Source organism: Amblyomma mixtum, chromosome 9, assembly GCF_055824585.1.
Source record: "Amblyomma mixtum isolate Tamu chromosome 9, ASM5582458v1, whole genome shotgun sequence".
In the NCBI taxonomy this organism is placed as follows: domain Eukaryota; kingdom Metazoa; phylum Arthropoda; class Arachnida; order Ixodida; family Ixodidae; genus Amblyomma; species Amblyomma mixtum.
In genome coordinates, this window is record NC_143020.1 from 19,335,915 (window position 1) to 19,360,173 (window position 24,259).

General features: G+C 54.6%; 1 pseudogene; it reads right to left on the bottom strand.

Annotated features, from left to right (window-relative positions):
* Positions 1-621: 621 nt before the first annotated feature.
* Positions 622-752, bottom strand: LOC149328435 (U4 spliceosomal RNA; annotated as a pseudogene).
* Positions 753-24,259: the final 23,507 nt, after the last annotated feature.

Below are 24,259 nucleotides of genomic sequence, written 5' to 3' on the forward strand. Positions count from 1 at the left end.
CGCGAACAGGCTCGCTGGCTTTGGCCGTGTTGCCTGCTGTGTATGAAACGGAGTATAGGTGGTAGTGCGCCCGGCAAAAAGATGGTGTTTTGAAAATCTACTTTTGAGAAAAGGAAATCACGCATTAACTGTCCCGCATATCTCGGTGGACGCCCGAACTTCGCCGCAAGGGCAGAGATAAAGGAGGGAGTGAAAGAAGAAAGGAAGAAAGAGGTGCTGTGGTGTGTGTGTGTGTGTGGGGGGGGGTCCGGAATAATTTCTACCACCTGGGGACGACTAAGGTGCACTGAAATTGGACAACAGCGGCATTAGGGGAACGCTGAGACTAACAACGCCCATTTTAAGATGTCAATTAGTTTGGTTTATTGGGGTTTAACGTCTCAAAGGGACTCAGGCTATGAGGGATGTCGTAGTGAAGGGCTCCAGAAATTTCGATCACCATGGGTTCTTTAACGTGCACTGACATCGCACAGTACACGGGCCTCTAGAATTTTGCCTCCATCGAAAATCGGCCGCCGCGACCGGGATCGAACCCGCGTCTTTCGGGTCAGCAGCCGAGCGCCGTAACTACTGAGCCACCGCGGTGATGTAAGAAGGCAATCCTCCATTCTCCTCCCGCCATTTCTAGAAGAAAGTTAAATGCACAGTTTTCTCATTTTAACGTGATAGCTTTGACGGCCCCGTTTTCAACTAGCAATAGTCGCTCTTCAGTCGAGACTTCATTGGATGAGACACTGCCTTTGCGCGAGGTGCTCGGCTGCTGACCCCAAAGACGCGGGTTCGATCCCGGCCGTGGTGGCTGAATTTCGATGGAGGCGAAATTTTAGAGGCCAGTATACGAGGTCAATGCACGTTAAAGAACCCCAAGTGGTCGAACTTTCCGAAGCCCTTCACTAAGGCGTCTCTCATAGTCTGAATCACTTTGGGACTTTATACCCCAATAAACCAAACCAAAATCCTGCGTTTGGCGTTGTGAGCGAAGAATCAAGAGCGTGGACCTGACATGTGGTCCCCACAGAACAACCTAGGAGGTAGGTGAGCCGCCCAGGTCACGTGACCTTGCGCCGTCATCACAACCTGCCCACCGGACTGTGCGCAAAACAGACCACCGGGGCAGGTAGCAGTTAAATTAATTATTGATCGCTCGCGAAGAGCAACCTGGGAAGGCCCACCGCAATTGTCTCCAATATTTTTATTCATATTGGCGGAGTAAATTATTTAACATATGAAGTTTAAATGGCGACACCATCCATATAAACTCCCATTATGGTTGATTCTTGTTTGCGGTGTATGTGAAGAATAGCCACGCGCAGGTTGGGGCCACGCTGTTGGCGTCCCTGTAAAAGTAGAACGGCGGGGCTAAGGAGGGAACGAAAACGTTTGTCGGGGCAATGGCGTAATAATATGAGCCTGCAGGATGCGCCACGCAGCAAAATAAATGTGGTAGCGTAGCCCATTAGGGACGTATCCCGTCCTTCAAAATTCAACCGTCTGATTATTGATTCGGACAAAGAGGACAACTGCCCCGCTCCTTCCATCATCACCCCCTTGATGGCGCAAGTAGCTGGCTCTGGGGCAGCCAATCCCTCCTCCTCCCTCCCAAGAATTTTAAATAATGGCGAGACACCTTAATCAAAGGAGTCCGCCATCTGCAATTCGGCCATATCAACCTCCATAACACAATGAAACTGTAGAGGGTTTAAAAACCGCACTAAGCGGGCCAATTTCCGCTTCTACCTTGAAACCTTCGAGTCCCTACCAGCCGCGGTTGCCCTCCAGGAGCCAGGCCTGGGCGCCACACTTTCAAATTACACGACGTTCCAACAGGATCCCGCGTCATGTCTTCTCGTTCACAAAGCCTACACAGCCAACTTAGTGGATCTCGACCTCAAGCTCGAGTATTCCTATGTAATGGTGACTATCCTACCACTCCGCCGCAGGGACCCGCCGTTGCATACACTCAACGTGTACTGCGCTCCCAAACTCAAGCGAGTGACTTCTGCGGACCTCTTTAGCCGCGCGCTAAGAGTAGCGGGCCGCGATCCCCTGCTGATTGTGGGCGACTTTAACGCTCCCAATCAGCTGTGGGGGTATCGCAAGGAGGAATCGCGCGGACGTAGGCTGGCGCAGCTTGCGTCCACGTTGGGCCTCACCCTCCACACGGACCCCGTCCACCCAACACGACTAGGAAACTCCGTGACACGGGATACGTGCCCGGACTTAACCTTCACTCGCAACATACGACACGCAGACTGGCTCAACACCGAGGAGACCCTCGGTAGCGACCACTGCATCATTAACACTACACTACGCACACGCCCCCTCAGGCGTCCGAGTACACAATCCCGTATCCCAGATTGGACGAAATTCAGGCAAAATTTTAACTCACTTGATAATACACCCATTTCCGCGCAAGGCTACACAGCATGGTCCCAAAAGCTGCTGGCACACCTTTCCTCGCATGAAACACACATCCAGCTCTCAGAGGCGGTCACGGACGTGGATACCCACCTTCTACACCTCTGGGAAGCCCGTCGCAGCCTCGTCCGCCGTTGGTGACGCCAGAAACACAATAGAAACCTTAAAGCTCGAATTGCCGAGCTTACCCAGAAAACGGCAGAGTAAGCGGCCCAACTCGCCGACTCCAACTGGGTAGATAGATGCAACACGGCCGCGCGACAAATGTCCAGCCGAAACACGTGGCGTCTCTTTCGAGCCCTAATAGACCCAAACCAAACACGAACCGAAACGCAAAAACATTTGCAGCGAGCTATGCACTCTTTTCCTGGCAACACGACTCAACTGGCACAGAAACTTCGGGACCAGTATCTGTGTACAGCCCAAGACCCCCGTGGATCTGCGTACTCTTATGCAGGCAGAGAGAACACGGAGCTGGATCAACCTTTCTAGCTCCATGATCTGCGGGCGGCTCTCGCCAAAATGAAACGGGGCACTGCGCCAGGACGGGATAAGGTCACCGTCAAGCTTTTGACGAATCTGCCCGACTTGGCATACCAGTCCCTCCTGGAATACGTCAATGCGATTTGGCGCGGGGACACCCCCCTGCCAATCGAATGGAAAACGGCTTTGGTCACTTTTATTCCTAAAGCTGGCAAACCAATTGACACAGATAACCTCCGCCCCATCTTTCTCACCTCATGTGTGGGCAAACTAATGGAGACGATGGTGCGGACTCGGTTATCTCCATATCTTGAACACAAACATGTCTTTGCGAGCACCATGTTCGGATTGCGCCCACACAGATCCGCACAGGATGTCCTCCTGCAACTCAATCGGGAAGTCCTTGACCCCCTCGAATGCCCCCATAATGACCGGGTAGTACTCGCCTTGGATCTTAAAGGGGCATTTGACAATGTAACACATGAGATCATACTCACTAACCTAAATCACACCGACTGTGGCCTCAACACATTCCGATACATAAGCCAATTTTTAATGGACCGTCAATCCTACATTCGAATTTAAGATAGAGACCATGGTCGTTACCTACTCGGCACGTGGGGAACCCCTCAAGGCGCGGTACTTTCCCCGCTGCTCTTCAATCTGGCCATGATGCACCTGCCGGCCCAGCTGAGGGGTGTCGCCGGCGTACAGCACGCCCTGTACGCCGATGACATCACTCTGTGGGCCACGCAGGGCAGCACAGGGGACATTGAAACCAGCCTTCAAACAGCGGCGACGATAGTAGACCGCTACGCGCGCCGCTGCGGTCTTCAATGTTCCCCTCAAAAATCGGAATTTGTGCACCTCCGGGCCTCACAGAAGTGCACAACTAAAATATCTCTTTCTCTTGAGAGTTGTTCTATACGCGAAAGTGATGAGATACGGGTACTCGGACTCTTCATCCACAAACACAGGCGGCCAGACACTACATTGGTCAAACTCCGTAAGGTGGGAGACCAGGTGGGCCGCATGGTCCGCCGGGTTTCCAACAAACGCGGAGGGTTACGAAGTAAGGATGCCTTGCGGCTGGCAAACGCCTTCGTAACTAGTCGGATTCTCTATTCGACTCCTTATCTCCACCTACGGAAGCAAGAGGAGGACGCCCTTGAGGTCATCCTTCGCAAAATGGTTAAACGTGCCCTTGACCTCCCCATCACTACTTCAAACAGCCGGCTTATGGCCCTTGGGGTGGTGAATACTTTCCGGGAGCTACGGGAGGCGCACCTTACAAACCAGTACACGCGCTTGTCGCTAACGGAGTCGGGTCGTCGCCTTCTTGCCTGACTCCATATCCAACACACCCCTCCAATGTAAGACAGGTTTCGCATCCCGGAACTGTGGAGACGTGCCCTCCACGTGCGGCCTCTTCCAGCAAACATGTCACATGAAGACCATAATGGTCGGCGCCTGGCACGAGCGGAAGCGCTAGCCCAATATTATGGCAACAAAACAAGTGTATACTACGTGGACGCCTGCGGACCTCTCCACGGGGGATGGTACACGGCCGCGGTAGTTCACAACAGCAACACAGTTAACGGCCTCACTTTCAGAGCCCGCAGTGCAACACAAGCAGAAGAGGTCGTGATTGCTCTCGCGGCCTCACATTCCGATTCAAAATACACAATCACCGACTCGCGAGGGGCCTGTCGGAACGTCGAACAAGGCTGCACTCCCTTCCTAGCCTATCGAATATACCAAAATTGCATACGGGATACGGACCTCCAACACCGTTACCTCATATGGGCCCCTGCTCATCAGGGGTTGGCAGGAAACGAGGCAGCAGACGCAGCCGCCCGCGCGCTCTCTCACCGGGCTGTTTTCTCCTCCCCACCTGATCAGGAACCCGATTTTAATCCGGTCTATACGTTCAAAACTATCGCAACCTACTATCAAGATAGCCATCGCCTTTACCCTAGCCCATGTAAAGGCCTCAAGAAGGCAAATGAGCGGCTCCTTCTCCGCCTCTTCACCAATACATTGCTGTGCCCGGCAGCCGTAAAACATTTCGACCCCTCCTTTAGCGGCAACTGCCCGCACTGTAGTGCGGTGTCTTCGGACACCTATCACATGGTGTGGGCCTGCCCCTCCAACCCGGCCATTCCCCCCATCCCCAACCCAACCCGGGAGGACTGGGAGGCGACCCTGCTCGGCTGCCACGACCTACAGGCCCAACAAGCCTTAGTCGGGCGCGCCCGGGCGGCGGCTACCGCCACTGGGGTTCCAAACTAGGGACCTCCACCTAGTGTTTGCAAGGATCGGTCCCTTACGGGCTGATCCAAACACCTCCTGTCCGTTCTGAATAAATGTTTTCACCACCACCACTTCGCATGAGGTTCGCAATTGTGGCCTTTTTCGGTCGTCTTCTGTAATGGAGATATTGTCCAACCGCGTGGTTGTCGACCGCAAACTTGGGGTCACTGAAAATGTATTCCGCGGAGGTCTGCCTAATTGAAAGGGCAATAGCTGCCTCCTCGGCGTCTACAGAGGTCGAAGTGTAGACTGAGGCTGTAAGAGTGGGTTGTAGAGAGTTGTCAGTGACTGCAAGGGTGTGGGCTAGGTAAGCGGCTGTACGGAGTGGGATCCACATTAGGAACGGCAGGTTTCCGTCCGTACTCACGCCAGAGCGCGGAGGATTGCGCTGCTCTGTGGGAGGGATGGTGTTCAGGATGCATATTCTTAGGGAGGGGATGAACGGTTAGGGGAAGGAGACGTGGGAAGGGATGCGCACTGAGATGGGAAGGGGGATAAGAGAAGAGAGCTAAAGGGTGAGCATTGTGGGGTTATAATAATAAATACGTCCCCCCCCCCCCGGCTGATCCAATTCAACACCGCCGGACCCCATCTCGTGATCGCATACGCTACCGAGCGCGCCCCGACCACGGAGGGCCTTCCTCCCAGGGAACGACACTCCACGGCTGACACAAACAAGGCATTTATTGCTACAAGAACAATACCGCCAGCTAGCAACAAAATACGCTGAGGAATTGAGAACATCCGACTCACCAGCACCGTTACGAGCGAATGTTCGCCCACGCTAGGGCAGGGGGAAACTCCGAGGATTGACGGGACGAGCTGTGGGAGAACGTTCCCACCAAGAGGCTTCGCGCCAGCTGGCGAAGAGCGCAGCCCACTTCGACACGTTCGCACGAGGTGAAATCCCGAGCCGACGGGAGGGGCCGTCTCCCTCCCGCGCGTGCGTAGCAATCACGCCATCCGTGTCGCTCGTGTCGCTTAAAAGTGTCGCTGAGACACCGGCGCCCTCCTGTGTTAGTTAAGACAACTAACCAAGCTAAAGAGGTTGCATTGCGGGGAAGCCAACCAAAAGAGGAAGATAAGGGGCAAAGTCTCCACAAGATAAGTGCTCGACCCGCGCGGGTGCGGGAGAGACGGATGAGCTGCGCCCTACGATGGGAGTCCGTCAGCTCTGTAAAGGAGTTGTGGACACCCATGGACAATAGCCTAGCCGTCGAGGTAGATATGGGAAGGGAAAGGGCCGACTTACATACCTGGCGAATGAGGCTGTTGACTTTGTCCTCCTCGGTGCGAGAAAGGAAGAGATAAGGAAGAGAATAGATGAAGCGGCTTAGAAAAAATGGCGGGGGCTTAGCTTTGGTTAAGCCCTGTAGGTTGTGAAAGTGAGCGCAGCGCCTCACGGAAGGAACGCGGCGCGCCGCGTCTAAAGAAGGAACGCAGTGCGCCGCGTCTAAAGGTCACGCGCGGCTACCGGGGCCGCCGCTGCGCGACGACTCGACTCCTGTACACAGACCAGGATTCGCTTGGTCCGGCGTACTCATATGCAGGTTCTGAGAACGCAGAGCTGGATCGCACGTTCCAGTTTCACGACCTCAAAGCGGCCCTGGCCAAAATGAAACGAGGGACAGCACCGGGCAGGGACAAGGTAACTGTGAAACTTCTCGCTAACCTACCCGAACCCGCCTACGAGCGGCTGCTCGAATACTTCAATGCCATCTGGACGGGAGGTACGCCTCTCCCAGTGGATTGGAAGACGGCTCTCGTCACATTCATACCCAAACCAGGCAAACCTCTCAACACTGACAACCTCCGGCCCATATCTCTCACTTCTTGTGTGGGGAAGTTGATGGAGACCATGGTCCGTGACAGACTATCCACCTACCTAGAAACGCACAACGCCTTTGCAGACACCATGTACGGGTTCCGCCCACACCGGTCCGCACAAGATGTGCTGCTGCAACTTCATAGAGAGATTCTTGATCCCGTCGAGCACCCTAGCGATGACAAGGTGGTCCTCGCATTGGACTTGCGGGGGGCTTTCGACAGTGTTACTCATGATATCATCCTCTCCCATCTGTCCCAAGTGAACTGTGGGTACAACACATTCCAATACATCAAGCAATTCCTCACAGATCGGCAATCATATATCCGACTCCAAGACAGTGAACATGGCCCGCACCAACTTGGTACGCGACGGACTCCACAGGGAGCAGTCCTCTCGCCTCTTCTCTTCAATCTGGCCATGATGAAGCTCCCTACCCTGCTGGGTGAGGTCCCGGGTGGGCAGCATGCCCTGTACGCGGACGACATCGCCCTCTGGGCAACACACGGTTCGGGTGGAGAAATCGAGGCCAACCTGCAGCAAGCGGCGGCTATTGTGGACGATTATGCACACCGCTGCGGCCTTGAGTGCTCCCCGAGCAAATCGGAATTCGTGCACATACGTCCCAATCCAAGGTGCACAACCAAAATTGCCCTCTCCCTGCTTAGTGGCCCGATACCTGAACACGATGAAATCAGAGTATTGGGACTCTACATACAGAAGAACCGCAAGATTGACACCACGCTGAAGAAACTCCGCAAGGTGGGGGATCAGGTGGGCCGTATGGTCCGCCGGCTATCAAACAAACGAGGGGGGTTGCGATGCAAAGACGCCCTGCGGCTGGCCAATGCATTCGTAACCAGTCGAATCCTGTATTCGGCACCGAACCTCCACCTGCGCAAATGCGATGAGAACGCTTTCGAAGTGATTCTCCGAAAAATATATAAGAGAGCTCTCGGCCTCCCAATTGCAACATCCAACCAACGTCTCCTCGGCCTGGGGATGACGAACACCTTTGGGGAGCTGCGCGAGGCTCATCTCAGCAATCAATACTTGCGGTTAAGCAAAACACGTGCGGGTAGCCGCCTACTGACCCGCCTCCACATCAATTACACAACCCAAGAGGAGAAGCGGGTATCCATGCCCGAGGCCTGGCGCTTCGCACTAAAGGTTCGCCCCCTCCCCAATAACATGACAAAAGATGCCCATGATGGCCGCCGCCTCGCGCGAGCGGAGGCCATTTCCAAGCAGTATGGTGCTCGACCAGGGGTATTTTACACGGACGCGGCAGGTACACACCATGGGGGTTGGTACACGGCTGCCGTTGTCCACCAAAACAACCCAGTTCAGGGCCTGACCTTCCGTGCCCCCAACTTTACATTCGCGGAGGAAGTTGCTATCGCACTTGCAGCTGCGGATCCAGCGTCCCGAGTCATTATCACCGACTCAAGAGAAGCTTGCCGCAATTTTGAACAGGGCCAAATTCCAGATCGTGCTTTCCAAATTTTACACACATGTGAGTACCGGGATTTCCCAACCCGGCGCACCATCATCTGGGCCCCAGCACATGCGGGGATAGAGGGAAATAAGGTAGCGGACACTGCCGCCCGCGCGCTTAACCCACGGGCATCGCCTCTTTCGCCGCCTAATCCGGCTACTGATTTTAATCCGGCTATTACTTTTCGGGAGATCTCTCTCCTGTATCAAAACGCTCACGGCCGATACCCACTCCCCTGTAAAGGCCTCAATAAGGCAGAGGAGCGTTGGCTACTTCGCCTCTACACCAACACGGTACTGTGCCTGGCAGTGCTCAAACATTTCAATTCGGCCTTTTCGGGCGAGTGTCTACACTGTGGGGAAGTGTTTGCGGACACGTATCACATGGTGTGGGCATGCCCTGCCAATCCTGCTTTCCCACCCCACCCCCACCCCACCCCAGAGGAGTGGGAGGCTGCCCTGCTCGGCTGCTCAACTGTCCGGGACCAACGAGCCCTGGTGACAAGAGCCCGGGCCGCCGCGGAGGCCACAGGGGTCTCGGACTAGGGATCCCTCCTAGTGATTGTGAGGGCCGGGCCCCTCAGGCACGGTCCAAGCAATACCTCTGTATATAGTATAAATAAATGTTTTACACCACCACCTCACCCTGGTATGACGTCACGCTATGACGTCACTAGACATGGCATCTCGTCAGAGGTCATTCTAAATGTCACGCGTGGCTACCGGCCGCCGCTGCGCGACGACTCGACTTGGTAGCCTATCTCTCACCCTGGTATGACGTCAGAGGTCATTCTAAAGGTGAAACGTGGCTACCGGCCGCCGCTACGCGAAAGGCCGATCATGAGCGTAGTATTGCTTTCGCAGTAAAAAAGTCCAGACCAAGCAGCGTAGGTCGTGTTCGCGCACGCCGCGGTGGCCGTTGGCAACGCGGCTTATGCCGGCAGATGGTTTGGTGTACAGTGTTTGTGAGTCGAGTGATGAGGGTGGTGTGCTCGCCAGTAGAGTGAAGAAATAATCCAAGGATGCAGAGATCAGACACAAAAGGAATGGGTGTGCTGTCCAGAAGAAGGCGACATTGTGAGAGAAGGCGACATGGGGATTGAGCAAAAACTTCGATTTGGACGGGGAGCTGCTCAACCCGATAGCGCGAGTGTGAGTCACCACCGAGTCCACGCCCGCGTGGAGAGTGGTCTCCATATCGCCAAGATTGCCGGTGGTCACCCGGAGGGTGATGTCATAGGCGTAGAAAGCATGAGATAGAGAGGGAATGGTGCGCAGAGCACGTGCCAGCGAGAAGAGGGTTATGTCGAAAAGAAGCGGGGACAAGACAGAACCTTGGGTGGTACCCTTGTTGCCAAGGGAGAAAGAATGAGGAAAAAGTGGGCCGTATGCGATTTCGGCTGTGCGGTGGGCGAGGAAAGCGGGCATGTAAGCATGGACACGGGGTCCGACATGGAGGGAGGACAGAGCGTCCAAAATGGCTGTCTGATGTACATTGTCGAATGCTTTGGTAAGGTCCAGTGGCAGGACAGCTCGAGTGCGCTTGTGGTGGGAGGGGTGTAAGGCATCCTCGGGAAGCTGGAGCATGACATCCTGGATGGACAACTGGGGACGAAGGCCGAACATGGAGACCGGAAACATGTCGTGGTCATCCATATAAGTCTGCAGGCGGGCCAGGATAACGTGCTTGAACAGCTTGCCGAGACAGGAGATGAGGCGGATGTGTTCTAGTGCGATAGGTTTGCCGGCTTTGGGGATGAGACAGTTGCACGGGTCCACGAAGGAGAAAGAGTGCCAGCCTGTTAATGTGTATTGATAAGTTTAGGAAGGGCTACGAGGGAGTATCAGTGGTTTGTGCCACCCAAGCGCAGCCATACGCCTGTAAATGAAAGCTATACAGCTTTCTCAGAAACATCGTAAAGAAATATTCGTCTTGGTCCGGGTTCGAACACGGGACCACCGCTTCACCAGAGCAGTCAGCAGCTATATATCCACCGCTTTGCATGGAGCCGACAGTGCGCATCAACTACGAGCGACACTCTAGTGCAAGACATGAGACAATGTGTCAGGGACGCTTTTTGACTGCGCGTAAAGATTCTTTGAGCAGAGGCGAATATATAAGAAAGCTACTGAAGTTGTTGCGGCAGTTGCGCAGATCTTTAATGAAAGCTGTGCAAATATTCGACTCCGTCTTTAGGTAGAAAAAAAAAATTGGCGGGGGCTTAGCTTTGGTTAAGATTGGTAGGTTGCGAAAGCAAAATCGCAGCGCCTCTAACTGAAGGAACGCAGTGCGCCGCGTCTATACAGGGGCCGAATCCACGAGAGAGTTCGCTTTGGAACGCGTTCGCTTTGCCGTGACGTCATTTTGACGTTGGCATCGGCGGGAGAAAGGTGGGAGGAACACTGCGGGAGGACAAGGGGGCAGGCAACAGCCAATCGGCTTTGTTGGGCGGTCCCATCTCGGTTGCTTGTATTTTTAAGGGGCCATATGCTAACTTCTTTGCGTTTTTAACCTCTGAATGAATGCGTTTGGCTACAATACTGTAAATTTATTACTCAGAGCCTATAAAATAAGCATAGATTTTATTTGGAGACGATTTCAATGCTTCTTGATTGGTTTGTTTTCTTTTGCGTTCCCGAGAGGGCGCTCTCAATTGTGTTGTTTTATTTTGTATTCGCGAAAAGGACGATAGGCATTTTGAACTTGCGCGGAAGACTTTTCACGTGTCAGCACTTGTCAGCTTGACATTTTCACTAGTCGTCATGTCAACGCACAAAGGTTGTCGCCTGGGCCCGCACGTCTCGATGCGCCAGCGTGAAGTGCTCGTTGAGTTCATGGAGGAACATACCTACATGGTGAAGCCTTCGTGTGAGCTCGACGCACCCGACGACGCCGGGGAAGAGATCACGCTCCAAAAACTCTGCCTTGGCGCGGGACTTCTCCTCGGGAGTCGAAGGAAACAACACCCAGTTTTTCTCCGTGCCGACAAGCACGATTGCCTGAGCGACGGCCAAAATCGTACGGCTCACAGACGACTGCGGGAGCCGTATAGTTGCCTCGCTGCCGACTGCCGCCTGGAAGCCCCTGGTAGCGAAGAACCGTAGGGCGCAGAGTACTTTGCGCTCTGTTGTGAGCGCACTTTTCCTCGTTGGTCCAAGGTGGGGTTTGAGCTCTTCACATAGCTGGCGTACAAGTAGCTTCGACAGCCTGAAGTTCCTTCGGAAAGCATCGTCAGGCATGTCGAAAGGATTGTCATGCACGCGCGACAGCCGCGGCCGCCGATCACATTCGCTGAGCACCGCGAACAACAGCGGGGCGGCGGGAGGTACCGGCATGTATCTCCTCGCGCTGAAGCGAACGCCACTTTCAGAGTTCCGCACACAGCGAGCCTGATCCGCTAGGGGGCCGAGTAGTACAGACGCACCCCACATCGGCTCCGCACAAAGACAGCGGAATTCGCCAATCGCCAGCATCATCGGCCCAAATTTCACCATCCACTGATCTACGAATGTGAGTGCCGCACGCCATCAATTTTTGGCCCGCCTAAGCCATTTTTCGGGCACCCACGGCCCTTTCTTTGTGACCTCTTCGCCTGAGCTAGGCCTCGCTCCGCTGGGAGCTAGGCCTACTGCGTCGGACGCTTCCGCCACCAACACCATCATGGAGGTGCAGGTGCAGGGAGAGGTTCTTAACCCCCACGACTACGACCCAAGGGACTGGACGCACATTCTTAGTGTGCCTGCCCGCTCCAAGGACGTCCTTTCACCATCCCGAAGCCAGGAGGCCGCAGCCTCTGCTACCGGTGCCCCCAAGTCTGCGCGCCTTGACAAGTCAGCTGCGCAGCGTTCGCGGCAGCAGCCGCCGCTTCCTGCTGCAGACTACAAGGTCGTGTTCAGATCACGAGGCGGGCTGCAGCTGGACCTGCTTCCACCCCGACAACTACGGGAAGCCATCCTTCAAGCGGTGTCCCAGCTACACGAACCAACGCGTACCCAAATCAGGGTACACCCCGTAAACAATACGTGCACCGTAAACACGCCCATAAAAGCTGACGCGCTTGCCCTGGTTAGCGTAACCAGCATCAAAAACCAAGGCAAGGACTTCGCCGTCGCAGCTTACATAGCCCCGCCGGATGGAGCGGTACGCGGAGTCATCTCCAATGCTTATTGGAATGAGACCCCGACAGAGCTCCTGCAAGACCTGATCACCGGCAACCCAGACGCCCTTATCGTGGACGCCCGCCGAATGGGCTCCACGCGTTCAATCCTAATCACTTTCCGAGCTGGACCTGTCCCACGCGCCGTCCTTTATGGAGGAGCCCTCCACAGGTGCACACCCTATCGAGGGCATATAGACGCCTGCACTAACTGCCGCGTCCCTGGTCACCGGGCAGACGTGTGTGTCCACCCAAGATCCCATAAGTGCCCCCGCTGTGGGCAGTCCCACCCAAAGGAAGATGTGCCCTCATGCACCCCCAGCTGCATTCTCTGCGGAGGCCCTCATATGACCAGCACCGGGAACTGCAAGGGACGGGGCCGCAAACTAGCGTCCCCGAAGAACGCTCTCTCTCCTCCGGGTACATCGCGGCTTTCCCGCTGCGATCAACCAGGCACAGCCAGCAGACGCAGCTCGACGGCTTCCCGGTCGCCTTCTACAAGCCGGCAGAATGGCAGCAAGAACGCCACGCGTCTCACCTGGGCAGACCGCGTTTCCGGCAAAACCACCCGTCAACCCCCACCACCCCAGTCCTCCCAGGCAGACCCGAGAGACCAGGAACTCAAGGCCTTGCGTGACGAGGTAAGCCGCCTTTCCTCTCTCCTAAGCACCCCCGCCCCCTCCATGCCCCCTCAACCCGCACCCCCTGTCATTAATTCGAGCTCATCATCCACAGACACTTCGAGCACCCCTCCTGCAAAGAAACAGCGCACCACAGACGCCACACCCCCTCCCGTGCCCCCAGAAATAGACGCTAAATTAGCAGCACTCGAAGCAAAATTTGACCATAAACTAAAGGAGCTAGACGCCCGCCTCGAGGCCAGATTCAATCACCTTGCCGCCGCCCTCACCGAAAAACTTGAGCAGCGCATGGATGCTATGCTTACCAAGATGATGGAGCTCTTGGTGCATAATCTTACCCATCGCTTCACCCAACTTCAAACCCCCTCCACTCCCCCATCCTACCTCCACAAGCACAAAACACCTTCCCTGAGCCACACATACCAATTGACACCCGTCTTAATACCCTCCTCAATCCCCCCACCATCCAATATGGCGGCGGGGGGGAACACTAATTATCTCCCCATTATAACTTGGAACTGCCGCGGCTTCCGGGCAAAGCGCGCACCTCTGCAACTTCTCCTTCCCACCATCACACCCACGCCCCACATACTTCTTCTCCAGGAGACTGCACACCGAGCAACCCTCCCCAGCTACACATCTACACACTCGGATACCACTAACACACCCAGGGCGTCCACACTCATCCACCGCAGCCTCACCTACAAAACTCATCACATTACGTCTGAGACGCCCTGCGTGGTCTGAGACGCCCTGCGTGATCACGGAAATTATACATCACACACATTCACTTCCTTCTATATTTATAGCAAACATATACCACCCCCCGTCCCTGCCGATGGCCCCGCTAGAATCACTTCTGCGAAAGCTACACCATCTAGCAGGGAAACATCCCCTACTCATCGGTGGGGACTTCAACAGTCAGCATACTGACTGGGGATACACAACCACGACACATCGAGGTCGCAGGCTCTGGCTGCTCCTGCAGAACCTCCAACTCACTGTGCACAACACGTTTCAGACGCCTACGCGGATCGGCAACAGTGTCAGCATGGACACCAGTCCGGACCTGACGCTGAGCCGCTGTATCCGCGGCGTTACCTGGAACAGAACACAACATACACTGGGCAGTGATCATTACATTATACAAATCACTGTCCCATACAAACCACCCCGTCACGCAAATATGACACACGAACTCATTAACTGGGATGCCTTTCGCGCTGCTCGCACCGCCCTCCCAGACACTCCCATCGCAGACATCGATGCATGGGTGCAATCACTCAAGCATGACGTTCACCACAACACGCGACACATTGAAACTACAACCGAAACACCGACCCTTGACACACGCCTAGCCCACCTCTGGGAGGCTTATCACAGCATCCTGGAACGCTGGAAAGGCAACAAACACAACAGAACGCTTAAAAAGCGGCTGGCCGCGCTGCAGACTCAAATCCAACAGCACTCTGAGGAGCTCTGTCGATCCAACTGGGGACAGATATGTGACGGCATCGCCGGAAACCTGTCCAGCAAACGTGCATGGTAACTCCTCCGACACCTCATTGACCCCACACGCACCAAATCAGCAGCACAGCACCACGTGACACGCCTCACACATGAACACATTGACGATCCCGACACCCTTCTAGACACACTTCAAACCATGTACACATCTCCAGGCGGCCCCATACCTCTATCGCACTACACAGGACAAGCAAATCCAACACTCGACACCGACATCACGGAGACGGAAGTCAGAGCGGCCCTCCTGACTCTCCGCGCCAACTCCGCACCTGGTGCAGACCTAATCACAAACTCCATGCTCCGTAATCTGGATGACCAATCGATCACCCACATTACGAAATACTTCAACCAGTGCTGGAGGGAGGGTAACCTCCCGCAGTCCTGGCGCCACGCGAAGGTAATATTTATACCAAAACCCAACAAACCACTCACCATTCAAAACCTTCGCCCGATTTCGCTAACCTCATGCCTCGGGAAGCTCCTCGAGCATGTTGTGTTAGCGAGACTCACAAGTCACATGGCGGACAACAATCTCTACCCGCATAGCATGGTGGGATTCCGCCCTCATCTATCCGCACAGGATGCCATGCTGCAACTCACACACGACCTTTTTGACCCGCTTCTTCCAGGTCACACCAAGGCAGTCATAGCTTTGGATCTCTCCAAAGCTTTTGATCGCATTGAACATCAGGCGATCATGACTGCTCTATCCCCATTGAATGTGGGTGTGCGCACGTATGCCTACATTCAAGCATTCCTGGCTGACCGCACGGCTGAGATACACTTCGGCCCTCTGTCTTCCACCTCCTACACACTTCAGAGTATCGGCACCCCTCAAGGGTCCGTCCTTTCCCCCTTTCTCTTTAACATAACCCTCATACCCCTCGCCCGGAAATTGGCAACTATTCCCCACCTCAAGCACACTCTTTATGCCGACGATATCACCCTGTGGACCACCCACGGCAGTGACGGCGACATAGAGAACACCTTACAGGAAGCAGCCACCCTCACCCAAAATTACGCACGGACCATCGGACTGTCTTGCTCCCCAGAGAAGTCCGAACTGCTCCTCATCCGGCCTAAGAACCACCGCAGTCCCCGCTCCCCCATTGCCATTGAATTGAATGGTTACCCGGTACCTGAGGTTGGCACCCTCCGTGTATTGGGCTTGCACATCCAGAACGATGGCAAAAACACCACTACCCTCAAGAAACTCAAGCAGGTTGCAGGCGCGATATCGCACCTCATCCGCAGGGTTTCGGGACATCATAGAGGCATGAAGGGGCGCGACCTATGTCGCCTCATTCATGCCTTTGTCCTCAGCCGTGTACTGTACACTACCCCATACTTACAACTATCCAAACATGACATAAACGCTTTGGATGCTTTGATTCGCAAGGCATTCAAGGTAGCACTTCATCTTCCCCTCAACACACCCACAGACAGATTACTAGGGCTGGGCCTCCACAACACGATCGGGGAACTGGTGGAGGCCCACCGACAGGCCCAATACATCAGGCTCACAAAAACTTCCACAGGTCGGTATATCCTGGACTCGCTGGGAATCAAAATACCGGCCAACGACCCAACCCTTCTCGCCATCCCACGATCCCTTCACCGAGAGCTTCTCATCAGGCCGCTCCTGAGGAATATGCACCCGTCCCACCATGAGCAGCGCCGCAGAGCCCGTGCGAAGGCACTCCATCGAGCGTACGGCCCCCAGCCGGACGCCGTATGGGTGGACGCTGCCTGCACGGGTGATGGAGCGACAGCAGCTGCGGTGGACTCCTCTTCATCCACCCTCCTCACACTACCTCTTCCTCCAGACACGTCCCCGGAGGCTGCAGAGGAAGCCGCCATTGCACTTGCTATAACCCGCACGGAAGCCCGGTATATTTTAACTGACTCTAATACAGCGATTCTAAATTTTGCTCGAGGCCGAGTTCATGTCCCTGCTTTTGGCATACTGGACTCGCCCGATGCACCCCCGCCCCGCCAAGTGGAGCTGATATGGGTGCCTGCGCACTCCGGGAATCCCGGAAACGAGGCCGCCAACCTTTTAGCCCGAGGTTCTTTAAACCGGGCTCAGGTGGCCTCGGATCGGGGATTCACGAAGGATCGCATGCACTCATTCAGTGAGCTGACCCAGGCATACAGAGCCTCTCGCCAGCTCTACCCCCCGCCCCACCCCTCCCTAGATAACAGACACGCAACACTCTGGCGCAGATTACAAACACATACTCTCCCCTCGCCCCTTACCCTAACCCACTATCATCCCTCCTTCGCCACTCCTGCTTGCGCCCTATGCCCTGAACCCTTCGCTTCTTCCCTCCACTTCCTTTCCCTCTGCCCGGCGGACCCTCCCCCGCGGGACCTAGAGAACCTCAAGACCTGGGAGGACTGGGAGACCCTGCTGCACTCGGAGGACCCGGCCGTGCAGACCATCGCCACCGGCCGTGCTGCCAGTGTTATGGACCTCAGGAACATAAACACTTGAGTGCAGTGGGGTCGTGCGGGGAGCCTGGGGCGTGCCCCGAATTCCTTTGTAAATAAAGTTTTCTCTCTCTCTCTCTCTCTCTCACACACAGCGACCGAACGCGTTCTTTCACTTGATTGACATGTCTCGTGACGTAAACAAAATCCGTGTTCCCGCCTCCCTGAAGTGACGTCACCGCCAGCGGTGACGACACAGGACCAATGGAGCGAGGTGGCAAGAGAGAAAGCGAACGCGTTCCAAAGCGAACTCTTTCGTGGATTCGGCCCCAGGTCACGCGTGGCTAACGGCCTCCGCTGCGCGACGACTGCAAATGGCGCAGTAATTCTCTGTCATCTCGGTGGACACCTGAACCGCACCGTAGAGGAAGGAACGAAGTGGAGTGAAAGAATAAAGAGAAAAAGGGGCCGTAATGAAGAAAATGAAAATTGTATTTGAGGAAAGGAAATTACGCTGTAACTTTCTCACATATCTCGGTGGACACCAGTCGAAAATTATATTTGAGGAAAGGAAATTGCGCAGTAACTGTCACATATCTCGGTGGACACCCGTCAAAATTAGCGCGCAGTGACGTCTCGACCATTTCGACCAATCCGAAACGCGGACAAATTTGCTAACACGTCTTGGTCACGAGGCATTAAAGGCTTTCGCCTTAAAACATAATCTGCAGCTGGTATGGCGTCACAGCGGCAGTAGCACCACAGGTGCGCAGCGCGGCATAACTGCAGCCGGGCTATCTGAAAAAGAGCGAGTTGGTCGCCCATATTCACTCCGCTAAAGTTCAAACGTAACTGCGGCCGGGTCACACATCCCAGAACTGTGGAGACGTGCCCTCCACGTGCGGCCTCTTCCAGCAAACATGTCACATGAAGACCATAATGGTGGGCGCCTGGCAAGAGCGGAAGCGCTAGCCCGACATTAGGGCAACAAAACAGGTGTATACTACTTGGACGCCTCCGGCCCTCACCACGGGGGATGGTACACGGCCGCGGTAGTTCACAACAGCAACACAGTTAACGGCCTCACTTTCAGAGCCCGCAGTGCAACACAAGCAGAAGAGGTCGCGATTGCTCTCGCGGCCTCACATTCCGATTCAAAATACACAATCACCGACTCGCAAGGGGCCTGTCGGAACGTCGAACAAGGCTGCACTCCCTTCCTAGCCTATCGAATATACCAAAATTGCATACGGGATACGTACCCCGCACACCGTTACCTTATATGGGCCCCTGCTCATCAGGGGTTGGCAGGATACGAGGCAGCAGACGCAGCCGCCCGCGCGCTCTCTCACCGGGCTGTTTTCTCCTCCCCACCTGATCAGGAACCAGATTTTAATCCGGTCTATACGTCCATAGATATCACAACCTACTATCAAGATAGCCATCATCTTTACCCTAGCCATGTAAAGGCCTTAAGAAGGTGGATGAGCGGCTCCTTCTCCGCCTCTTCACCAATACATTGCTGTGCCCGGCAGCACTTAAACATTTCGACCCCTCCTTTAGCGGCAACTGCCCGCACTGTAGTGCGGTGTCTTCGGACACCTATCACATGGTGTCGGCCTGGCCCTCCAACCCGGCCATTCCCGTCATCCCCAACCCAACCCGGGAGGACTGGGAGGCGACCGTGCTCGGCTGTCACGACTTACAGGCCCAACAAGCGTTAGTCGGGCGCGCCCGGGCGGCGGCCGCCGCCGCTGGGGTCCCAAACTAGGGACCTCCACCTAGTGTTTGTAAGGATCGGTCCCTTACGGGCTGATGCAAGCATTCCTCCTGTCCCTTCTGAATCAATGTTTTCACCACCACCACCACGCGAAGGCTTGAAAGTGCGAATAGTATTGCTTTCGCAATAAAAAAAAAGGGTGGCGGTTTAAGATTGTTAGCACAAGGTCACGGCTTTTTAAGGCGGACACCCCCGCTACTTACCAGAAAGCGCAATTGGTGTCCTGTGACCCAGGGTGGTGGCGGTGGTGAAAAACTTATTTGGAGGCCTAAAAAGAAACGAAAATTGTGCAGCAGCAGTGCGGGTATCCTTCAGGCCGCGGATTGTGGCGTCGATGCCGCGCCTAGTCGCGACGTCCTCAGCCCATGCCACCAGCCGAAGTTCGAGATACGGTTCAGTGCTGGACAGAACAGCCTCCCTCTGCTGCGGACTGTTTAGGTGCCAAGAGGCAGGGGGCAAGTGTGTTGGGCAGGAAAATAGGATATGAGCGTAGTCGGCTCTTGGGCTGTCACATAAGAGGCAGGCCGGCGAGTACACTCTGGGGTGGAGGAGGGCAAGGCGTGCGAGGGTGAGAAAGGTGTGGGCCTGAAGGCGGTGCCACAAGCGTTGGTGGCGCTGGGAAAGGGATTTGTGCGAAGGGGGGAAAGTGAGACGAGAGAGGCTGTAGTGCAAAGTAATGTCACGGTACGTGAGGAGCGCGTCCGCGCATTCATTCCCGGCGGGCGCGGTCTGGCTTGGTCGGACGAATCGCGAGCGATATAATTAGCCGCCTCGTTGCCAGGATGGCCCGCCTGAGCGGGCACGAAGATGATTTTGATGAGGCGAGAGGGGACGGTGTCTGAATCTAAGATGCCGATGGCCGGGAGTGCCACCTGTCCAACCATGTAGTTGTAGACCACAGGCTTGGAATCACTGAAAATGTATTCCGCGGACGTCTGGATGATGGCAAGGGCAATAGCTACCTCCTCGGCGTCTAAAGCGGTCGAAGTGTACACTGAGGCAGTAAGAGTGGGTTGGAGAGAGTTGTCAGTGACTTCAAGGGTGTGGGCTGGGTAGCGGCTGTACGAGGCGGCATCCACATAAGCCACGGTAGGTTTCGGCCGGTACTCACGCCGGAGCGCACAGGCTCGCGCTGCTCCCCGCTTGCCTGGCGAACACTGCAATATAGCGTGGAGTTGGATCTTCGCCGATGCGAAGATCCAACTCCACGCAACCTGATTTGGGCCCCCGGTCACCAGGGACTCCAGGGAAATGAACAGGCCGATCAGGCCGCCCGCGCACTCTCCTCGGGCTATGTCCCAGTTCTTAGAAGGCTACTCCCAATCAGACAATCTGGCTCTTAGATTCAAGCACATCACTGATTACTACAAGGCGAAGCACCGGCGCTACCAGGCCCCTTGTAAGGGTCTGGATCGCGCTGACGAGTGCCTCCTTATCAAAATTTTCACTAACACTGTACTGTGCACGGTGGGGCTTAAACATTTCAATACATCTTTTGATTGCGCGTGCCAGTTCTGTGGGGAGGTGGCTGACACCTTCCTCATGGTTTGGGCGTGTCAATCAAACCCATCTATCCCCACAACCCCAACCCCACCAGAGAGGATTGGGAGGCGGCCCTGCTCGACTGTCAAGACCTAAAGACCCAAAAGGCCTTGGTTCAACGGACGCGGGCGGCGTTGCTTGCCAATGGGGCCCCGGAATAGGGGCTCCACCTAGTATTGTGAGGAGAAAGGGTCAGTAGGGTCCTACCCCAATCACCTTTCAGTAAAAAAGTAATTGATAAATGTTTTTTTTACCACCACCACGTGCGAGAGGGGTGGTGTTCAGGATGCATTATCTTAGGGAGGGGATGGACGGTTAGGAGGGAGGAGACGTGGCAAGCGATGGGCAGTGAGGTGGGAAGGGGGAGAAGAAGGGAGAGCTTAAGGGTGGAGTGCTTAAGGGAGAGCTTTCCGATGATGTCCTACAACCCTCCCACTCAGCTGTCCTGGCGGTGGACCTTACCAAAGCATTCGACAGTACACATCACACTGCCATTCTGGACGCTCTCTCCTCCCTCCATGTCGGACCCAGTGTCCATGCTTACATCACCGCTTTCCTCGCCCACCGCACAGCCCAAAATCGCATACGGCCCACTTTCTTCTCATTCTTTCTCCCTTGACAACAAGGGTACCCCCCAAGGTTCTGTCTTGTCCCCACTTTTTAGAGCGCAGCTCTTTGGCGTCCGTTCCTGGGTTTCGCGTCGTCGTCGGCGTCGTCGTCGGCCTCGTAACCAGCTCCGCCCCCAATGTCATGCTTTTCAATTGGTCGAAATGCTCGTGACGTCACAGTGCGCGAATTTCAAATGGGGCCAATTGTACTTTGGCTAGTAACCATGCAACCAATCAAAGGGATCGTATAGTGATGCTGCAACTAAGTTTGACTGAGTTTAGTTAATTGCTTAATTAATCAATTAGCCTAATTAATATAGAGGAGAATGAAGAGGTCAGAAGAAAAGAAAAGAAACGCGCGCCGCAGCGACAACAGCGTCCGCGGAAGGAGACGCTGCTGAAAAAAAAAACAGATAAGTACGAAGCCGCGTTCCCTCCACCACCACGCACTTCCCCACTCAGTAAGACGTTGCTCGTTTCATATACGTTGTGTCGAACATCCTAGACAGTTCCAACAATTGACAGGTTAATGAGAGAACACGATGGATAGAAATGCAATAATGTAAATATGAAATAGCCTAATTAACCTTTCTAGTTAGACCGCATAAATCTATAAAACCGAGAACGAAATTGGTCGAGTTGGGGAATCGAACCAGGGTCTCCGGAGTGCGATACGAGCACGCTAGCCACTCCGTAATGCCAGCTGAATGGTTTGGAATGAACAAAGGCGCGTCTAGCTAATACGGCGTCTTCGTTCACTCCCATCTTCCCCCTTCCCCTTACGGCGAGGTGCAGGTGTCCACCCAGATATGCGAGAGAGATACATTTCCTTTCCTCAAAAAAATAAATTTACCGTCCAGCAAGGCGTACAGCCGAATTGGCGATGGCGTTCTGTGGACTCCCTGGCAGCGTTGCAAGACGCTGTCGCGTTCCACTCTTACAGGCGAAGCTTAACATGTTAACCACACATCAGTAACACACGCAGACAGCCAATGGACGCGTCATTCGCTGGCAGCACTTGATTCATCATTCACAACCACATTCTCAACGTACGCTCCCTTGCCGCACATGCCAAGGACGTACACCACGATCACATTCTGCGCCATTCCTCTGTACTTTGCTTTGCTGAAACCTGGATGGATCCCGAAGAGCCTCTCGAAATCATAGATTTCCTATAATGCTGTGGTGCTCGCAGAGACCACAACAGAGCGGCGGGAGTCGCTATCTACTTGCGCACAGCTCTCTCTGCAATACCAGTCGAAATGTTTGGCACGTCACATGAACTTGGCGAACTGTGCGCCGCAAAGTTGCCCAACGGCTTGCTGGTAGTAGCTGCCTACTTCGCCCCTACCGCACTCACGAAAGACGTCGTGCACTTCCTGCAACTCGCATTAACCGTCCATCGATCCACACCGATGTTAGTAGTGGGGGACTTTAATGTTGACATAAAGACAAACAGCAATTTCCTAACACTTATGCGGGAGAACATCCCGTTCCTCTCGCTCGTAACGCGTCCCACGGCTGTGACAACCTCGCGAGGCACTTGTATAGATCTCGTCTTTGAGAATCAAGCATTGGTGTACCAAGTCGAACATATATCAGTCTATTTCTCCGACCACAAAGCTTCATTCATGACTGTCAAGAACTGTTAGTGGAATCTTTGTTAAAGGAATACGTGTGAAAAATAAAAAAAAAACTCTGTGATAGCGCATACATGTGTTGCTCGATTTCTTTGCCTCAATCTATCGAAAAGGTGAAACAGCTTTTTGCTGCGCTCAAATTTCGCATTAGGAAGTAACGTAATCGTCGGTAATTTTTTTTCAACATAACCCTCTTCCCGCTGGCACGTGCTCTGCGCACTATTCCCTTTCTATCTCATGCTTCCTACGACCAAGACATCACCCTCTGGGTGACCGCCGTCGATCTTGGCGATATGCAGACCACTCTCCAGGCGGGCAAGGACGCGGCGGTGACTCACGCCGGACCATTCGGTTGAGATGTTCCCCGTCCAAATCGAAGCTTTTGGTCTTTCTGCCTGGGGGTTGGCCCCCATGTCGCCTTCTCTCACCATCTACCTGGACGGCACACCCGTTCCTCTTGTCTCTAATCTCCGCATCCTTGGACTATTTCTTCAGTCTAATGGCAAGCACATCAAGCTCTTCACTCGACTCACAAACACTGTACACCAGACCACCCGCCTCATAAGCCGCGTTGCCAACCGCCACTACCGCATGCGCGAACACGATCTCTGCCACTTGGTCCAGACTTTTGTCCTAAGCCACTTCATCTATTCTCTTCCTTATTTCTTCCTTCCTCGCACCGAGGAGGACAAGGTCAGCAGTCTGATTCGCCAGGCGTACAAGTCGGCCCTTTCCCTTCCCATATCTACCTCGACGGCTAGGCTATTGCACGTGGGCGTCCACAACTCCTTTACGGAGCTGACGGACGCCCATCGTAGGGCGCAGTTCCTCCCTCTCCTGCACTGGCCCGGGTGGCGCACTTAATTCACTCCCCCCTGACCCAGGGAGCGAACTATGCGTCGTCAGGTTTTTCATCGTGAATGCCAGCTTACTCAATGTACTCAGACGGCCTATGCTCCAGTATCGCGTTTCTGCAGCAATGTTGTCAACGCCAACACGTATTGCTTTAGTACGGCGTTTCTGCCAGAACGTTGTCCACGCCAACGCATGAAGCACACATCTGTCACTTCCGCCACATAGCCCAGTGCCGCCGCGGTGGCTCAGTGGCTATGGTGCTCGGCTGCTGGCCCGAAAGACGCGGGTTCGATCCCGGCCGTGGCGGTTGAATTTCTTTGGAGGAGAAATTCGAGGCCCGTGTACTGTGCGATGTCAGTGCACGTTAAACAACCCCAGGTGGTCTAAATTTCCGGAGCCCTCCACTACGGCGTCTCTCATAGCCTTAGTCGCTTTGGGACGTTAAACCCCATAAACCAACCAACCAACATAGCCCAGTGCGCGGATATTAGCTTGATAGCATTATTAGTTGATGAAGAAGACGATGTGCAAAACACAGCG